The sequence below is a fragment of the Lemur catta genome, chromosome 12, assembly GCF_020740605.2.
Source record: "Lemur catta isolate mLemCat1 chromosome 12, mLemCat1.pri, whole genome shotgun sequence".
NCBI lineage: Eukaryota > Metazoa > Chordata > Mammalia > Primates > Lemuridae > Lemur > Lemur catta.
Window position 1 is genome coordinate 78753569 of NC_059139.1, and position 7128 is coordinate 78760696.

Consider the following 7128-nt stretch of genomic DNA (forward strand, 5'->3'; position numbering starts at 1 on the left):
TATGTGGGTTGCAGTTTGCCAACTCTGGGCCTAGAGGATGAACTAAAAGATGAAGTCCATTCTGGGGGTTGGCAGGGGGTTGGAAGGGGGTGAAGTTGTTTTGTGATTTGATGGTGAAGCTGTCACAAAGGAACTTGACAGAGGTAAGAGTACTAGTTTTCCTTACCTTGAATTTCAAGCAAGGCAGTTTCTGGCAATGTTCTTCTTGCTTCAAATATTCCTGGGTTGTCAAGAGTGGAGCACCACTAGGGCTATGCCAAGTGTGTCCACTGGCATGAAAGGGCAGTACCCAAGAAGAAGCATCCTGGGGCTTGCTGGAGGAAGGGCTTGTTACCCATGGGTCTTACTCAAGAGTTGAGAAATGAATGAAAGGCCAGGACTTGGGAGCAAATAAGCAAGCATTAGCATCAGGGTGGCCAATAGGAGGCAAAGAAGTGTATTGGAAGCAGCAATCAGAGGGATGGCAGGGGCAGAGGGGGGCACAGCCTGGGGTGGCAGGTGCAGACGTAAGGTGGAGAACACTGGGCTGAGTGCCTGATGAGGCTGTTCTTTAGGTGGAGGTGGTACACCTAGCCTGGGGATAGGGGTGCTTGAGAGGTGGCAATTGCTATGGTTCTACGGTTTGCCAATTTGGGATCCACAATTTATGTCCCAGAGAGACAGGATCAACAATTTGCTTTATAGCACTATATGAGCAACTCTGGTTTCTCTTCAAAACGAATAGATCTTTTGCCTTTTACTAAAGATTTCCATGGAGAGGAACAGTTATGAGTTGGTAACCAAATTTTTTGAGGTCTTGTTCAGGCAAGGCAAAGTAAAAAGAAAAAAAAAAAAAGTAAAAAAACCCCAAACAACCCATATGAGCATTATTTGCCAAGCATGGGTAATGCATGTTAGAAGTCTGGTAAGTTCCAGTATTAATTAAGATAGAATAAGGGGATGCATGGCTGGAAAAAAACACAAAAGAGAACAATTTATGTGTCAGGCAGAGTAAATTCAACATTTGGAAAATATCACATTTACAAAAGGAACAGACCAGATAAAGGAGATTTTGAGGATTTCAGTTGCTTAACATAAACCGCCAATCTGATGTGGCTACTAATGTAATCTTTGTTTATCCTGTGTGTAGTGTCAAGATTATAGGAGGTCATAATTCTTCTGTAACCTGCACTGCTCAAGGCACATGTGGGGATTTATTTTTCTGTTCTGGATGCCATATGCTAAGAGATAATCATGGATAAAAATATCATGTCAACAGCAGAGTGGCCAGGGAGGCAAAGAATATGTAAACGGTGTGCAATACATTTGCTGCCCATATAATTTATGGCCCAAACTAGGATACATTTGAGAGTGAAAGGGAGCTGTTAAGCAAGATTATCTAAAACTTGGAAATAAAGCAAGAGAATGACCATAAGTCTTTTGAGTGTCACATTGGCACATTATTTATCAGGCTTTCCCAAAGATTATTTGATTCTCTAGAAGGATGTACTTTTGTTTGACTTTGCTCTTTGCTGTTTCATTAGAACCCAAACATTGTGAAATCTACTTTGTAGATTTCTGCCTAGTAGAAATGATAACTACAAAGGTTATTTTTCAGTTCCTCTTGGGGAATTAACCAGTTTATATTTAAACTAGCAGACTTATTATAACATTCTTTTTTTCTTGAAATACCTATATATAAATAGCCAACTCTTCTACCAACTGTATAATTAATGAGTTGTTCCCTCATTGATTAATAAGTTGAATAAAATATTTGACATTCATTCTACATTTGTAGGAATGTCATATTTTAACTTTTTGAACTTTGTACTTTTTTTTTTTTTTTTTTTTGAGACAGAGTCTCACTCTGTTGCCCAGGCTAGAGTGCCATGGCATCAGCCTACCTCACAGCAACCTCAAACTCCTGGGCTCAATGATCCTTCTGCCTCAGCCTCCTGAGTAGCTGGGACTACAGGCATGCACCACCATGCCTGGCTAATTTTTTCTATATATTTTTAGTTGTCCAGCTAATTTCTTTCTATTTTTAGTAGAGACGGAGTCTCGCTCTTGCTCAGGCTGGTCTCAAACTCCTGAGCTCAAACAATCCTCCTGCCTCAGCCTCCCAGAGTGTAGGATTACAGGCGTGAGCCACCATGCCCGGCCTTTGAACTTTGTACTTTGACAAGGTATTATTAATTATTATTTTTGGAAAACAGCGATGAATCAGCACTATCCCAGGAAAATCAGACTGTATGGTCACCCTACATATGAGAAATGTTCGAAGGAATTCAGACTATTTATCTTGGAGACAGTAGACATAGAATGTTTGACAGGGGACTGGAGCGGCAAAATGTCATGTTTTTTGTGCACTTTGAAAACCTTTAGAAGTAGAAATGCAGCCTGTATGTAGGTACCAGAAGAGATAGGAGGACAGTTGGCAGCAGCATCATAGTTCTTTGGTGTTGAAGCAGACCAAGAGTGAGGCCTTGTGCAGTCCTTTGGTGGACTGTTCCCACCTTACAAAACCCACTGTTCTACTACTGCCCACTGGGAACTCTCATCCTATGTGGTAGAATGGCGGCCACCCTGATTCATGAATGGCAAACCAAAGCTAATTCAATCTTCAACTAAATGTGTTTTAATGTTGTCTTTTGGCAGTACTATGTTATATATTGCTTTTTATACTCACCAAATTTTATAAATATATTTCCAAGCATTGATGGAGTCAATATAATTTATATTCCTAATGACTAAATTTAATTAATCATGTTAAGGCATCCTAATGGATATAGCTATTATAAATAAGCAACACTTTTTAGCTTTGTTAAAGAAATTGCTTATAAGAATATGAAATATTGTTATTGCTATAAGATCAGAATATCTGAGAATATTGTCAGATATTCATATATTGATATGTATATGTGTACCTGTATATGTGTAGGTGTGTACAGATATATTAGTACTACAAAGCACAGATCTTCAATGAATGAGAGACTGGAAAGAGTGTTTTAGCTGCAGGTGTGGTGTATTGGTCTAAACCACTTAAAGGTGCCCAGGGAGATATAGCATTCCATCTTGTAACAGTCTTCAGTTTGACTTTAAGAGAAAACAATTAAAAATGGCTCAGTAAACTCTGAAAGGACTCCATTTTATGGCTGATTGCACTACTAAAATAAGAAACCATTGCCTGTGAAACAGTCTGATTGAATTCCTGATGGCATGGATCAGTTTTGTTGTTTTTTAAAAGAAAGCCACATTTAAGATACGTGGTTCAAAATGGTTATTAAGCTCCCAAATATTTTTGCTTTTTTATACAGTGGATCAGAAACATTTGGAAAGCCAATAAAACATTTGTGAACTCAGACTAATAACAAAATATATTAAAATATTTGAAATAATAGATTAGTATATTCTGAATTCGATTGCTCTATGATCAACCAGAAATTACATCCTTAAGCCTTTTTCGATATGTTCTTTTTAAATTGTTATTTAAAAAATTCACTTCAGTTGTCTTAGTGCTTTAGGTTTGAGAAATACAGACAAAATCCTAAGCCCTACAACAGATGGAACAGGCCCCCTCTTGGCCAGTGGAACCCCAGAGAAACCCTAAAACTGAATTCCCAGCCACAACAGGAGGGGAGGTCAGACATGCCTCATTATACCCGCTCCCTTGTTAACTGCCATTAGGCTTTCTTCCCTAAGGGTTAAACAGAAACGAGCTTTTTGGAAAAATCGTTTCACAGCTGATTTCAGCCGCCTAGTGCTGTGCCTCCCTTTTTGCAGTTTTGGCACAACCAGCATTCCTTCCTGGTAAGAGACCGCTGGCCATGGAGTGGTGCTGACCAGTCTACGGAGAATGTACGGTGAGGGTTTTCATGTCCTCTGCTTCATTTTTTGACATCACAGGGCCAAGAACTCCATCCTCAGATCATGCTAATGCTGCCATTTTCTGCACATAGATGCCATGAAATATCATGAAGCTCAACTGTGCACTCCCATGTTGCTCCTTTCATAAATATGAATGACTCCTCCTATAGTTTGTTAATATGTATATTTGGCCAATCTGCTCAGCATAATTCCCGCTCCCATTGCCTTTCCCTGTTAGTGTGTGCTCTCAGCTTCTGCCTGAGGCTGTTGCTTCCCAGCCTGTCAGAATGGCCATCCTGCAGGCTGCAGCCTTCTACAGGAAATAAGGCTCTCCTTTCCAAATTTATAACCTCCTCATTCCTCAGTTGACAGGTTATATCCTTGCTTACTATGAGACGTGAAAGATACAAATTGCTTAAAGTATCAGTTCTCAAACTTTTAAAAAACTGCATCCCACTTTTACCACCTTTCAGTGGAATATGAACTCATTGATAATAGGGAATTGGTGAGGAACAAAATAGTGAAAGTGGTACAAAAATTCAGGCACAATGGATTTTTTAATGTGTTTGTTCTTTGATGGAAATCATGGTGTACAACTGAAAGTGTCTGGAATTGTAGATGAATCTTCTGTAACGATAAAGAAAGTGTAAAGTAGATAGGATCTCCGGCTCTTCTCGGGACAAAGTAGGATTCCTTGCCTTGGTGCTGTCTCGAGCAATTGCTCCACCTGGGAAGAAGGATAAGGGTGAGCACTCCATTTTGGTGGTGCCCCACCCTTAATCCTATCCCAAGAAAGTGCTACACCTGCGGAAGGAGGGAATGCTTTATCACTCTGGGAATTCTCCAGCCCAGGCATGATAGGATTTAGAAACTGACCTAGAGTAACCTAAGGGTAATTATGCCATTAGCTTGAATCTGCATTGTGGTCCACCCCCCACCTTCACGTGGGCTTTTGGAGAGGGAGCTCATATATGCAGATGAAATTTTGTGGACACCTATTGATCATTTGATAACATCTCACACCTCTCAAGAGCCCTCACCTGGACTTTGCTAATAAAAGGAAACAATCTGAGAATTCAGACAGAGAGAGAGTGGATCAGTCAGTGAGTCAGTGAGTCAGTGAGTCAGTCAGTCAGTCAGTCAGTCTTTCTCTCTCCATTTATGGAGAAAGACCCATTTTTTTCTACAATAAAGAGCTGCTTGTGTGAAACTGCTTCCTGCCTGGGGTTACTTTGTCTAATTGGCCCTGCTGGTGATTTTTTTCAAGATAATAGACTAGGCTTAGCACTTTGGTCATTCTTTGGCCAAGAGCACAGCAAGAACTGAGAGCAGACTGCCACCCTGACAAAAGGACTTGCACTTTTGGATCTGTTTGCAGTTCATAAGGAAGACTTTCACCTACTAATGGTGGGTAGGGTACTTTGCTTTTTGAATCACTAGTTTAAAACAACAGAAATGATCTGAGAGTTAGATTGTTTAGTACAGAAGAGAAATGACTGAAGTAAGACAGGAAGGCAGTTTGTTGTCCCAGAGGCACAGTGGCAATTTTGGGGACACTGATGGGGAACAAAGGATAAGAGACTAAAATGGAAACAATGTTAAAGATTTGGCTTTTAAATACTGACGGGCTTGAATGGTTTTCTTTCTATCCTGTGATGGCTTATCTATGTGTGGGTATTTGGTGGTGGTGTTGGGGAATAGGCACTGAAAAGAGGAAGATAGAAAAAGAGCTGATAAGAGAATAAGGTATCTCCAGGGAGACAATCAGACCATTTGCCAATAACGGTCATATTGTCTTCTTTTTAAATAGGTATTTATGCCTTTAGTTTCTTTTGTTATCTTATTTAAGAGGTAAATATTAATAACTGTAAAATGAGCAATTTTCTTCTAATCTCTGATAAGAAAATGCATCTGAGGTTACACTATTAAGTGAAAAAAATTGCTTTTGGTTTAAGGTAAATATTCCTTATTAAATGAAAGAATTACTATTTATGCAATCATTTGATAATTATTTCTTGAATTCTTCCAACATTGTGGCATTCTGCTAGGTGCTTGAAATATCCTTCTGGATCTAATTTACTAAGAGATTTTTAATTTTTTTTAAATAAGGACTGACTGCTGAATTTTATCAAATATCTTTTCTGTACTTGTTTAGAAAGACAAAGTTTTTCTTTTTTAATTTCTAGTATGTGTTGAATTACATTAATGTATCTCCTCATGTTAAATCACTCTTACATTCTTGCAATAAAACTGATTTGGCCATTTTTTTAAAAAAGTCTTGATTTTGACTTGGTATATTCTTATTTGGACTTAGTGAATTTTTTTGAATTGTTAAACTATAATTATGCCAACTTTATCTAAAATTATTGAATACATATTTGTAAGAGAGACTGATGTAATTTTCTTTTTCATACTAGTTTGTCAATTTTTGTATCAGGAATATGCTACTTTTGCATAATTCATTGGGGATTTTTTCACTTTTTCTATTATCTGGAATAATTTATATGGCAAAAGCATTAACTGCTCTTTGAAGGAGTAGAGCTTACCCTATAAAATTGAATCTAGCGTCTCTGTGGACAAAATTTTAGAACATCTTTTTAACATTTCTCTATTGTTATTGATATATCTTCTTGACGCAATTTTTATAATTACTTTTTTTTCTAGAAAATTATTCAGTTCAGGGAAAAATTTCAAATTTACCCTCTGCATCTGGTCAGGAGGCACATGAGAGAGAGAGATGTCAGAGTCAAAGCATAGGCCAGAACTAGACATGGAGTATATTACTTTTATTAGTTGGATTAAATATTCTATTAGATTTTCTTTTGAGCTTAATACTCGGTGCATTAATTATTATTACTGCCAATAATGTAGAATATTTACAAATATTGGGATCATAGAATACTTAATGTTCTGCAATTTAGCCTGTTCTCCCCACTTTGTATATCATGGACATTTTTCTTAGCTCACGGAGAGCAAGTTTTCTTAAACTCGGCACTGTCGACATTGGGGCCAGATAATCTTTGTTGTGAGGACTGTGCTGTATTGCAGGGTGTTTATCAGCATCCCTGACCTCTACCCACTAGATATCAGTAGCACATCCTTTCTCCAGTTGTGACAATCAGAAGTGTCTCCAGATATTGACCAATGGCTCCTGGAAGGAGGGGAAAAATTGCCCCTGGATAAGAACCACTGTTAGGGAACTACTCGACTCTTTTAAAAGCAGCTGCACAGAACTTTATAAATGGACTGTAATTATTGAATAACCTACTGATGAATCTTTAG

The 7128-nt window shown here is 38.3% G+C and overlaps 1 non-coding gene across 1 annotated transcript; it reads left to right on the forward strand.

Moving 5' to 3' along the window:
* The first annotated feature begins 695 nt into the window (after positions 1–695).
* Positions 696–812, forward strand: LOC123648674. Its single transcript, XR_006738702.1, has one exon. It is a non-coding gene; the product is annotated as a U5 spliceosomal RNA (small nuclear RNA).
* The last annotated feature ends 6316 nt before the right edge of the window (positions 813–7128 follow it).